General features: G+C 58.0%; 1 protein-coding gene across 1 annotated transcript in view; it reads left to right on the plus strand.

Annotated features, from left to right (window-relative positions):
- Positions 1–12838, plus strand: part of KCNT1 (potassium channel, subfamily T, member 1) — a 72131-nt gene that overhangs the window by 29726 nt on the left and 29567 nt on the right. The gene's annotated exons all lie outside the window — the stretch shown is intronic.

Here is a 12838-nt window from a genome sequence, read left to right on the forward strand (position 1 = left end):
ACCCTGATCTGATGATGGAAGGGAGTTTTCCTTTTACCTCAGACAACAGGAGAGAGAAGTGAGCAGAGACAGAGGGACATACCACCAAGAAGGAAGATCCAGGAATGGAGTGAGTCCTATGGACCTGGGGTCCCTGACGGAGAACCTCGTAAGGTTCAGGGGAAGAGTGATGCCGACACACATGGAGAGAGAGCTCCAAGGAATCTGGGCCCCCAGATGTGAAAAGGAGACAAGAGCCGACAGAGAGAGCACACCTTCCCTCAGAGCCCACAGAGAGAGAGAGAAAGCCTTCCCCCTGGAGATGGCGCCCTGAATTTGGATTTCTAGCTTAAACTGGGAGAATAAAGTTGTTTTAAAGCCATCTACTTGTGGCATTTCTGTCACAGCCACACTAGAGGACTCAACCCCTTGCCAATGCTTGTTGCATTGTGGTTTTCTGTGAATAGCCATCCTAGTGGGTGAAAGTAGTGTCTTGTGTGGGGTGAAATAAGTCCCTTGTGTGGGGTGAAATAAGTCCCTGTGGCTCTGGTTCTTTGGCAAAGTAGCTTGGGAGATTTTTCCCCCTAGTTTTTTACCCAGAGGGGTGTTACTTTTGTCTAGACTCATTGGAATTTCCTGGGTAAGCTGGAAACAAGTTGGTTTTGATGCTTTTTGTCTAGGCCTGGGCTGCAGCTTGCCCTGTGATTGGTTAACACACTATGCAAATGAGGTGCCTTCACCTACTATGCAAATGAAGTGCCTGTGGCCTACCAAGAAAAGATTGGTCAGTGTGTGGCTCTGTGGGAGTGCCATGTCTTGAAATTGGCAAGGGGTTTGTGCATTTAAGCAGCCAAGCCCTCAGAGGGCTTTCAGACAGAGAAAAGCATCAGGAAGAATCCAAAAGAAAAGAGACAGAGAGGAGACAAGAAACTTCTTAAAAGAGCTGTGACACGGCCAAGGGTTGTAACACTGGTGCTAAGAAAGATAGATCCGGCAAAGACAGACTGCAGGGCAGAGAGGGGCTTATTCTCAGGGGGCTGAGAGGAGGCCTGAATGGTGGGGAGGAGCTGAGAGACTGGTCCTGTATTGAAGAAGGGAAACTTCCTACATGCTTCCTGATTTCAAGTTGTACCCTGTTCCTTCCTTCATGGACCACTTAACTATAAGTAAGCTTTATGAATTCTGTGAGATGTTGCAGTGAATTGTCAATGCAAATGAGGAGCAAGAGTGATGAAAGGAGGGAGAGCGGCAGAGGCAGCAGATGGAGTTGACCAGCAGCTTGAAGAACATGGTCATCTGGATAGAGTTGGTCTCTGCCTCACAGAAACTGCCTTTGTGCTGATTTTTATATTTGGGGGACTCCCGGTGTGGTACTGTAGGATCAGCACTGGACTGCGAACCACAAGGGTCAGCAATTCAAACCCACCAGCCACTCCATGAGAGAAAGATCAGACTGTCTACTTCTGTCAAGGTTTACAGTCTTGGTCGTTATGAGTTTGAATCGATTCGATGACAGTGGCTTAGGGTGGGTAATGAAGTTGAGCATCTTTTCATGCGTTGACTGCCTTCTTGTATGTATAACTTCTTTGGTGAAATGCCTATTCAGGTCTCTCGCCCATTTTTAAATTGGGTTGTTGGTGTTTTGTTGCTGAGTTGTAAGAGTGTTTTAATACATTCTGGGTATTTAACTCTTATCAGGTATATGAGTATGGTTCCCAAATATTTTCTTATTCTGTAAGCTGTCTGTTCACTTTGCTGATGCAACATTTTTTTTATTTTGATGAAATCCAATTGATTTTTGTCTTTCTTACTCATGCTGTTGATGACAGTGAATGTTTTTTAAGTGAGATAGCACTGTACAAAATGTATGACACCCTTTCAGTTCACGTAACATCGAGGTAGAGTGACCCTCAGAACTCAGGAAAAAGGAGTAGCAGCCCATCGTGGGCCAGGCAAGATGTTTGCAATACAGCGCTCATTGGCTCAGGGATTGGAGATGTGTGTTTGCTTTGTGACAGCTTCAAGCCTTTGCCTGTGATATCCTGTCTTCCACTCCTCCCAGGGATAATGGTGATCTCCATGGGCCTGGCTGCTGACATCCGGCTCCTTCTCCATGCACTGAAGGGTCAGGAAGAGGGTGTCCCATTGCACAGTGTGTGTGGAGCTGTGCAGAGAACAGATGATAGTTCTCTGTTTCCTTTTATATAAACCACGCTGTGTTTTTCACTCAACATTTTGTCTCAGAGAGACTTCCAAGCCGGTGCCCTTTTCTGTAGCTGTTTGGTGCCGCCTTCAGGAAGTGATAAGGGCAGAGGGGTTTCCGTCTGTCCTTTCCCAGGGCAGGCAGGAGCTCCTTACGCTCTGCTGCTATAAACACTTCACTGCAGTGTTTTCAGCTGCTTTCTAGTTCACGCCAGTTCACAGCGACCCCATGTCTTGCCTGGGACTGTCATCTTCATAGTCCTTGGGGTGCTCATTCCCACGGTTGTGAGTACCTTCCCATCTAGGGCCTCATCTTCCAACACTGTAGCAGACGATGTTCCACAGGGTTTTTCCGTAGGGTTTTCATTCGTTGGTTTTCTTCCTAGTCTGCTGAAACCTGTCCACCATGGATAACCTTACTGGTATTTTAAATACTAGTGACAGCATTTCCAGCTCCCAGCCACACACAGGCTAGTACAGCAGGACAGATGGACGGAGAGATGGGAGGGTGAGCTGGTGATGACAGAGCACTCGCGCATTTCATATTTGCTCTGACTAGAACACTGTGACGGGGTCTCACTCTAGAAATCTGGAAAAGAGGCTGGGTGGGCATTGTCACACCGGGGGCTGTTTGGTTTTGAGCACAGTCTATGAAGTACATATACGTCAGCTTCCCCAAAGGGACCCAGACCACCCAGCCTGTGTTGCACACTAAAGACCTGTGGCTGAAGCCTCTTGTGAAGGCTCGCTTTCCGTTTGCAGGTGTACACTGAGGCCAGTGAGGGCAGGAGGCCCCGGGGCTGAGAGCGCACAATCTGGTCCCCAAGGGTTCTCGTCTTTGGGACGTGGATGAGCTGCTGTCTGGGGTACTGAGGTCCCTACCTTCTGCACCCTTCCATATCCCAGGTCCTAGGTCCTCACTGGGTCACAGTAGGGTAGAAAACCACTAAGTGGACAGATGGGGTCAGGGGTCGGGGTCTGGATGGGTCAAGAGGACCCAGATGACCTCAGCTGCTGAAAACAGAATGGGAGGAAATCTTGGAGCATCTGGCATCGGGGCAGTGAAACCTGGAGCCCTCTGTGCCGCGTGACCCTGGGTGAGGTGCCCTCCCCCTCCCCCAGTGACCTGGGAGGGTAGAGAAGGCATCCTGTGGCGGTCAGCAGTCCCTCATCCTAGGTTCGAATCCTTGCTCAGACTCTAGGGAAGTCTCTTCCTGTGTCTGTGCCTCAATTTCCCCATTTTCAAACCAGACAGACCCAGGCTGCCTCCCCCAGTATTAAATGGGTGGCATGTACCTAATCTCCAGCTCTGTACCCAATGAGTTCTTCACCCTCAGCAGGATGGGGCCCCAAGCAACCAGTGCTCCCCCACAACTGTACCCTGAGAATCTTGATGGGGGTGTCCAGAGCCAGGGCAGGAAATGGGGGTGGTATGAGGACCCTAGAAGGGAGGACAGGCTCCAGGGGTGTCCAGTAAGCAGAAGCTGCCTGGCCTTCCATGGGCTGGCCTAGGAGGTGGGCTTGGCTCCAGGCAGGCTGCCCATAACACCCGACCCAGGTTCCCAGGACAACCGGAGGGCTGAGACCTGGCACGTGGTCCAGCAGCCCCTACCTGGTGGAGGTGAGCAGCTAACAACTGTAGCAGCTATCACTGCTCCGGCTTTGGGCGCTTACTGCGTCTGTCCATCCCAGTCGTGGTGTTCTTATTAATACTGTTACTTCTGCAGAGCCTCCGGTGGGACGGACACTGCGGATTCCGGCCCTCGGTGGCCCGCTGGGGAGCCCCACCGTCTTCCCCACCCCACCCCCAACCCCAACCGGGCCGTTCCACTGCAGCGCGGTGCGGGGGGGAGGGCGCGGGCCCAGATGGTTTCGGCTGAGATGGTTGCGCCCGGCGCCGCCTCCGCGCCCCTCCCGGAGCCGCACCGAGCGCTCCTCCGGCAGGATGGCGCGGGCCAGGCTGCCGCGCTCGCCGTCCGAGGGCAAGGCGGGTCCCGGCGGTGCCCCAGCGGGCGCCTCGGCCCCAGAGGAGCCGCATGGGCTGAGCCCGCTGCTGCCGCCGCGCGGCGGGGGCTCGGTGGGCAGCGACGTGGGCCAAAGGTAGGGGCGCAGCGGCGGGCGCGGGCCTGGGAACGATGCCCTAGTCCGGGTGGGGGCATGCTGAACGCGGAGCCCAGAAAGCTTTGCACCCTGCACGCCTGCGGTGCTACACCTGCCGCGTCCTGCAGTCTGTGGGGGCAGAAAACGGGGGCTCACCCGGACTCCCACCCCAGCTGCCCGGATTCCCTCTGTGTCTCCTGCCAACCTCGGGCAGCTTGTGGCACTCCCCCAATTAGCGGCTGGCAGGTAAGATAGAGAAGAGGAGGCAGTGGGGGCGCCGTGCAAAGTGGGCCGGTGAATCTTTTGCCACCCACCACAGACACCTCACAGGGTGACTCCTTGAGCCACTGAGGGGAGGCAGCCCTGGGGTCCCACAGAGCCAAGCACTGTGAGGCCCAGAGAGGTTGGGGAACTTGCTGAGGCTGCACAGCAGATTGGGGCTGGGTGCGTGGACTGGGACAGGCCACTGAGGGCTGCTGTGAGGCTCCTGTGTCCCCGCCAAACCTGATTGGGGGGCGGCCCCAGGACGGCACCTGGTTCAGGTGAGGCTCAGGACACAGCACATCCCCTCCCTGGCTCTTCCAGCCCTCAGGGTAGAAAGTAGCACCCCCATTTCATGGATGAGGGCACCCAGGCCCCGCTTGTGGCAGTGACTACAGAGCCAGCACCTTTCCTTCCGCGGTGCTGCGGGGGAAAGCCGGATGAATCAGACCTGCCCCCGGTGCAGGCAGTGTCGTGTGCAGGAACCTGCGCCAGGGGAAGAGGCATCCTGGGATCCAGACGACAGGGGCCTTCCAGGCCAAGATGCAGCTGGGGCCAGAGTTGAGATGTGTGTGCATGCCTGAGTGTGTGTACATGTAAGCGTGCATGTGTGTGCGTGCATGTGTGTACTGTGAGTGTGCGAGTGTACATGTGAGTGGTACGTGTGTATACATGAGTGGCGGTGAACATGTGAGTGTGTGCGGTGCGTGTGTATACATGTGAGTGCCTGTGTGGGTGTGGAGCATGTGTGTACATGTGCTTGCATGTGTTGCACAGTGGAGTTGTGGATCATTATGTACATGAATGTGTGCACACATGTATGTACGCATGAGTCCATGTGTGTGCATGTGGGTGGGTGTTGTGTACATGTGAGTGTTCATGTGTGCATATGAGCGTGAGTGTCTGAGTGTGGAGCAGGTGTGTTCATTGGGTGCAGGTGTATGAGTGTGAGCATGAGTGTGCATACAGGTGGCGCCCTGGGGAGCCTCTCACCTGCCCCTTCCACATGGCTGCAGGCTGATCTCTGGGCTGCACCACCCCCTGTGTTCACACACCCCGGGGAGGAGGCTGCTGGTCAGGGGTTGTTCCCATTTGTCAGAGAAGACTGCAGAGGTCCCAGTGAAGTGCCTGGCCCACACTGTGCACAGCTAATGCAGGTCCCTGGAGACTGGCTTCCTCTCTCTCCACCCTCTTTCTGGATGCCATCCGGGTGGCGGCGATGCCAGGCTCTGGTCATTGCAATGGGATTGGCACCCTGCTCTGTCCCCTTCCCGCAGACACTGCAGGAACAGGAGGTCCTGCCCAGGCTGCATGGAGGCCTGCAGAGCAGCATGGGAGCCAGGGCACAGGGCCACCTCCTCTAGGAAGGCCTTCCACAGCCACCATTCCCCTGCACCCTGCCTGGGACAGGGCGCCTGGCTCAGTCTCCAGCAGCACCTGGTGTGGAGGTTATCTTCCTAAGTTCGCAGGTGCAGAAACTGAGGCAGAACCCAGATGAGGATGCAGAAGCTCTGCAACCCCACCCCACCCCACCCCACCCCACCCCACCCCTCGCTGCTCACTCCTCTAGCCAAGTTTTAGAATCAGGCTGGGGAGCTGGGTCTGGAGGGACCAACCATAAGGAGCCAGAGCAGGTTTCTGAGAAGAGGAGGACCTTGGAGAGTTTTGTTTTAGGAGCAGGGCATTTTAGGAGACCCACTAGATGACAGGCTGATGTTGGTCTCTGTCGCTGCCCCACTTGCACACCTGATCACCCCCTGGGATCAGCCAGGGTCCACCCTCCCTCGGGCAGCCCAAAGCCAGGTCTCATCACTGCTGGGAAGGCTGCAAAGCTGGGCGTGGTGTGGTGGGGAGGCTGTGTCCACCACCTGACTGCAGGGAGGAGGGAGGTGCCAACTGCCCCCAAAATGCACTCCCCCACCCCCACCCGACACACTGAACCCTCATCTCTTGGCTGTTGTTGACCGCCTCCTGTATTGTTCCCCCATCCCTGCCTGGGCTGTCAGGGTGGGGTTCTGGGTCTGCTCTGGGGGCTTCAAGTGTCAACAGGAATATGGGTGGTGCTTAGACAGGGGACCAGGGGATGCCGGGTCTGGGGCAGGGAGTGGAGACCACCATTAGAGAGTGGTCCCAGGACCTTGTGTCCACTCTGGACTCCCCCCAGCCCATCCTCATCCCCACGTGGAGGCGGGGTGCATAGTGGGAAAGAGAAGGCTCAGCCTGGGTCGGGGTAGGGCTAATGAGGCCGAGGCGTCTGGGCGGGGTCTGGGTGTGGCAGAGTTCCGGGAGGAGGGTCCCGCAGTGGCGGTAACTGCGGGGGGCATCCCGGCTCTGGACAGTGTCTCAGTCCAGTGAGAACGGGCCACAGTCCATCCGCCGCACTGACCTTGCCCTTCCCATGGCAGTCTTCTCAAGGGAGTCACACCCTCCCTTCGCTCCCTCCCACCAGTGCATGCTGGACGCTGTGTTCTGCTCCTCAGAGCTACGGAGGGCCAGTCCGAGGACGTGTGCTACTCCTCGTTCTTACTGGGGTTACACTCCCCCGCCCCTCTGTGGCTGTCACGTGCAGTCATGGTACATGGGATATATACCACCGTGCGTCAGCGGTTCTCCTCCCCAGCCTGCTAGTCTAGGCTGGGCCCCGCCCCCTGCCCCCTGCCCGCTAGGCTCCTGTGTAGCCCCCCACCCTCTTTCTCTTCTCCCCACCCTGCCGAGGGACAGCACACTCACTGAGCTCCATCTTCCAGGGTGTGCCTGACCCTCATCCCAGATCCATTCTGTCTGAGCCCCTCATAGCTCCAGCCATGCTTCAATCTGATGTTCTCCTCTTCCCTGGAACACATCTGTCCTGGTCCTGGGATGTGTCCAGTGTAAGACTGCACAGGTTCGAGGGACATCCATGGTGCCCAGGGATTCCGGGTAGGCCCCCAGTGACCCCCAGTCAGGGATCAGGCAGAGGAGTTCCCAAACTCACCTGAGCATGGAATTCCATTTCCACAAAGCATCTCCCAGAACTCAGGAGGCACTGGGAGAGACCAAGAGGGGGACCCACAGCAGACCCCCAGACACCACCACCACCTGGCACAACCCAAGTTAGATATGCCTTCCCTGACTGACCCCCTCCAGTCCCAGGGCTCCATGGTCATAGTTCGCCCCCTCTCCCAACACTGCCTCGGATGGCAAGTCATAGCTGAGCACACACCATGCCGCAAAGCCTGTGTGGAAGGAGACGGAGCCCAGGGGTGCCTGGTTACAGACATTTCAGGAGGCAGGGACCTGGGGCGAAGCTAAGAGAGCCACTGTGGGGTGCACAGGTCACCAGCACTGGAACAGAGGCACCAAGGGCGCTCCGAGAGTCATGGCCAGGGTCCAGTCTGCCCCAAATCTGGGCTTGGAGGCCTCAGATGGGGTGGTGGTAGCTCAGCTTGTTCAAGGCCTTGTCCAAGGCTCTCCTTTCCTGGCCCCAGCCCTCAGCCGGGGTCTCCGGGTGCTCTGCCTGGGGCACCTCACTGGCTGCTCTGCACCCAGACCTGTACAGTCCTGTACACTCAAGACACAAGGAGGTGGACACAAGACTCGTGGACCGAGGTAGGCTCAGGATGCAGACTGTCCTCAGGCAACTTCTAGGGGCGCTCTGTCAGGGATCCATGTGGGAGGAGACCAGACGGCTCCAATAGGCCCTTAGGGTTGGGGAGCATGTGTTACTGGTCTTTGGGGATGGACCACAGTCTCCCTAATGCAAGGGGCAAGTAGAGACCCCTGCAGGAGCCTAGGCCTTCTCAGCATGCGTGCTCAGCTCACCCAGCAGGTCCAGGAGTGGGGCCTAGGCTGGGGGCACACAGAGGCGAGCCTGCCAAGCCCACCAGCCCTGCACAGACAAGCAGGCATGTACCTGTGTCCTCAGACACATCTCTACAGGCAGCCTCCTTCCTACTGTGTAGCCTCAGGTGAGCAGTGAGCCTCTCTGAGCCTGTTTCTTCTGGTAAATGGTAGCCTTGAGGGTTGATGGGGAAAGCCCATCTGAAGTCCTCTGTGGGGGACCTGGTCCAGAACAAATATAAAACTGCTGATGGCATAGACCCTCAGAAGCCCACCCTGTCCCGGCCAACCTCATCTATCCTGCTTCCTGCTGGTGCGTAGGTCGGTGCACCTGGGACCCCAAAAGTGTCGGCTTCCCCACTCCCCTGTCCTATCGCTGCAGAGCTGAGGGGTGGGTTGGCAGAGGAGTAGAGAGGGTCAGCAGACTTGAAGGTCGCCAGACCCGTGTCCAGCTGTGTCTGGGCCTAGCCCTCTTGGTGTTCCAGCCACCTCAGATGAAAGGGGCTGACCGTGCACCCCTGAATGCTGGGACAACTGGACAGTGCGCCGGGCCATGGGCTTGCTGCCACATGGGCATGTCCACATGCTTGGCTGAGGGGACATAATTTCTTCTTCCTATGGGTGCTGTGTCCTGCATGGCTCTGCTGCTTTCTCAGATGTGGCCCCCCACCCTGCGTGCTGGGGGCCTCCCAAGGCTGGGGTGCACGTGGATGCTCTCAGTTTCCTCCAGCCCCAACTGGAACTTCTTTGCATGTCTGTGCGTGGCCTGGTCCGGGGAGCCCGGACCTTCCAGTGCCTGCTGTCCCTCTGTCCATCTGCTGCCCTCCATTGACCTGTCCACTCTGTCCCCAGGCACCACGTGGAGGATTTCAGCCTGGACTCCTCCTTGTCACAGTAAGTGCCTCACAGGGGCCACCAGTGGGCACGCTGACAGAGTACACTTACTGATGTAGCTGCCGACCATTAGGACATGGCCTCCCTATGGCCATGCCCAGAGCTGTCTCTAACCCCTGTGGGTGCTAGTCTCCACAGACTATTGCTATGGGGTTGTAGGCAGTGAGAGGAAATGGAAGGCACCTTCCACAACCCACCTGACACACTCCCATCCAGAACAACTCGGGGAGCCCTGGACCCTGGGCTGGTCACACGCTCGACCCAGCTCAGAATAGCCGTGTGAGGCTGGTGACTGGCCTGGGCCCTGCCCACCCTCCTGACTCTGTGGGCAGGTCTGCATGGAGCCACAGATGAGGAGCAGCAGCTCCAGGAAGAAAGCCCCGTGGGAGTGTAGTTTCTGCTGGCCAGTGGGTGGGCACGCACTGTGTGGCCACCTGAGGGAGGCTCTGTGCCCTGGGGACTGAGCGTCCACAGGCCTGATGCCCTGACTGGAGATTCCCGGCACTGGTCATCTGTACTTTAGCTGCTGCCAGGAATCCCTGGAAGGCCACTCCCCAGGGCCGGTGGAGAGGGCAGCAGCCCGGCCCAGTCTGCCCAGCTCACTGCCGGGCGTCTGGCTTTCTCCTCAGCCCATCTGGGTGTGGGCAGGCCCTGGGCACAGGCTGGCAGTCAGCTGCATGCTGGACTCAGCTTGAAAGTAGGCCAGGTGGCCTGGTACTTCTGTCCTTGTAGCCGGGCTGACCAGTGCTCTCACAGGGGTCCCTCCTTGGGCCCAGCCAGGAGCTGCTGTCCCCGAGGAGAGACGGTTGATGGGTGTACACACATGGCACTGAGCGCCGGGCACTCAAGTCTTCCTGGGCCTGGCAGTGTGCCCTCCCCCCCATGTGCCCACCCCACCTGCACCCCGCCATGGTTTGGAGGACCCGCCACATGAGAGGAGCAGGGTGGCCCGTGTGGCGTCCAGCTAGAATGCAGACCCGCCTCTGACCAAGGGCCATGGTGGGCATGACTGCTCGTGTGATGGTGTCTTCTGACATCAACGTGCTCGTGGGGTGGGTGTCCAGGTGGAGGACATGGGGTCAGGGACCTGGGACACTGTGTGGAGATTCCGGGCTCGGTCCAAGAGGTGCTGCTGTTTGCCACCTGCTGGATGCTCAGTCTCTGCCTGTGGGGTGGGAGATGCTGGTTCAATTCCCCGCCACGTACCTTATGCACTGCCCACCTCCCTCGCGTCCCTGGAGGCGTGTGTATGGCTGTGACATTAAGTGGGTCTCAGCAGGACTTTCAGACTAAGATGGGCTAGGAAGAAAAACCTGGTGGTCGGTTTCTGGAACCAGCCCATTTAGACCGTGGCTCAGGAGGACTGCCAGGAGCCCGGTTACCACAGCGGAGTGAGTGTGAGTGTGTGTGGGCAGGGGCGCACGCCCTCCTCTGCAGTTTGACCCCCTCCTACAGAGCCTCCTTGCCTTAGATGCCGGAGCCCATGGCTGTGGCCAGCTCCAAAGACCCTCTCCCTGTGTTTGATCTTAGGGCCTCTCAGGGGCTCCCTGCCACACCCCTGACCAGCTTCTGGCTCCTGAGAGAGACTCGCTGTGGCCTTGGTCACCCAGGACCAGCCATTGCAGACCTCTGCCCTCTGCCCTCTGCCCACGTAGGCATGACCTGAGCAGCTGCTGCTGACCTGCAGCCCCTGAGTGCTGGTGGAGCCAAGTGGACACTGCCTGTGTGTCACTGGCTGGCGGAGCAGGCACGCAGACCATTGTCAGGCCTGGGTCCGAGGGCCAGTGTGTGTGCCGGCGTGGTAAGACACCAGCAACGTACTCATCCTACCTGTGGGCATGAGGCAGGCTAACCTCCTGCTCTCTGGGGGCCACTTCCTGTTCTGCCTCCTCCCTTGGACAAGGACTTGGAGGTGTGACCCACCATCCGGCTACTGGGGGACACTGGACCTCAGCCCAGCCCCGGACCACCAAGACTAGACTGCCCCATGACCTGGGAGCACATCTCACCACACTAAACAAAGACTTGTTGGGCTAAGAACGTTCTTCCACCTACTCTAATCTGTGCTCAAGGGGAGTTGCAGGGGTTGGGGGGGAGGGTCCTGGAGCAGCTGCCAGAGGCTCTGCCCCTTGGATGACAGAGCGGCCCCTGCAGGTTCCCCCCAGCAGCCCTACAGACTGAATCACACACTCCATCCATCCATTAAACATGCTTCCGGCTCAAACGGATACTTTTTAATCTACCTTTTGCGGGATGCTGGAGGCCATGGCTAGCCCACAGCTCATTAAAAATTAAAGGCGCAGCATTGATTTCTCAGGCAAAGCCAGCCTCCCTCCCTCACTGCCGGCAGCTACTCCGTCTTGGTGACTTTCCTGTTCTGTTTGGAGCGTCCTTCCTGGTGGGGTCACTGCTCTGGCCCAGTGCTGCTAACTGGGAGGCCAAGAGGTGACAACAGTGTCCATTCTGACAGCCGGGGCTCAGGCAGTGAAGGTGCCCATGGAGTCTGCGTGCTGGCCATGGTCAGTAGGGATAGGCTGGAGGCCTTTGGGGCACACAGGTGCCAGGGTGCGGCTGCATAGAGCTTGCTGTAAACTCCTCCCCAGTCCACAGCGTGGCTGGGCTGGGTCAGGGAGGCCAGGGGCGGCTCCCTGCTGGCCTGGGTCAGGGAGGCCATGGGAAGGAATAGGGGCTGCATCTCCGGGTACAAAAGGGGGAGCGGTGGGCAGGAGGGCTCCACGGACTTCAGACAGACGAGCCTGGGCTGGGAGCACTCTTTGCCCCTTCTCAGTTAACCCCCCACCCCGTGCAGACCATCTAGTGCCACCCCCACCAGCTGTCCTTGAGGGGGTCAAGGCCTACTTAGGAATCTGCCTTTCTGTCAAGGTCCCCCGCATGTGCCCCAGCTTCATTGCTGCAGCGCCTCCCGCCCATGCGGTGCCCTTGGGGATGGACTTCTTGCTTAGCAGCCTGAGTAGAGGGCCAGGTATGGGTGTCCAGAGGCTGTGGGAAGCCCGGGCTGGCCTCGGGTATATCCTCACCCCACTTCAGTGCCTGGCTCCTGAAATGTCCCTGTTGTTCTCTGTGCTGTTTATGTGAGTCTCATCTCTGGCACCCCTGGTCAGCGTTCCTAGCACAGCTGGGCCGGGTGCCCTGTCTTGGGGATGAGGGGTGGCAGTGGCCTGCCCACCCCAGACCACATGACCAGATGCATTCCATGGGAGTGTTGGGATAAGGGTCAGCAGTGGGCACTGCCACCCGCCCACCACTACACCTGCTCTGTCTGGGACCTTCCAGCAATTCCTGCCCAATCCAGGTCTCCTGCCTGAGACCAGGGGAGCGGCAGGGGTGTGTGAACAGATTTGAAGGGCTCAGTGTCGGGGGCTAAGAATCAGGTCACCGGATATTACTAGATATCTAGACTTGGCACAGAAACCAGGGGACACCAGCTAGAGCCACTGGGGTGTCCTGCGGAGAGCGGTGGATCGGGCCCTGTGGGCTGCAGGTTGGACTGCTTTACAGACATGGCTCTGGGCAGCCCCAAGTCCATTTCAGTAAGCTGTCCACTGAAACATGATAGTCATTC

The sequence above is a fragment of the Chrysochloris asiatica genome, unplaced genomic scaffold (genome assembly GCF_000296735.1).
Source record: "Chrysochloris asiatica unplaced genomic scaffold, ChrAsi1.0 scaffold00056, whole genome shotgun sequence".
In the NCBI taxonomy this organism is placed as follows: domain Eukaryota; kingdom Metazoa; phylum Chordata; class Mammalia; order Afrosoricida; family Chrysochloridae; genus Chrysochloris; species Chrysochloris asiatica.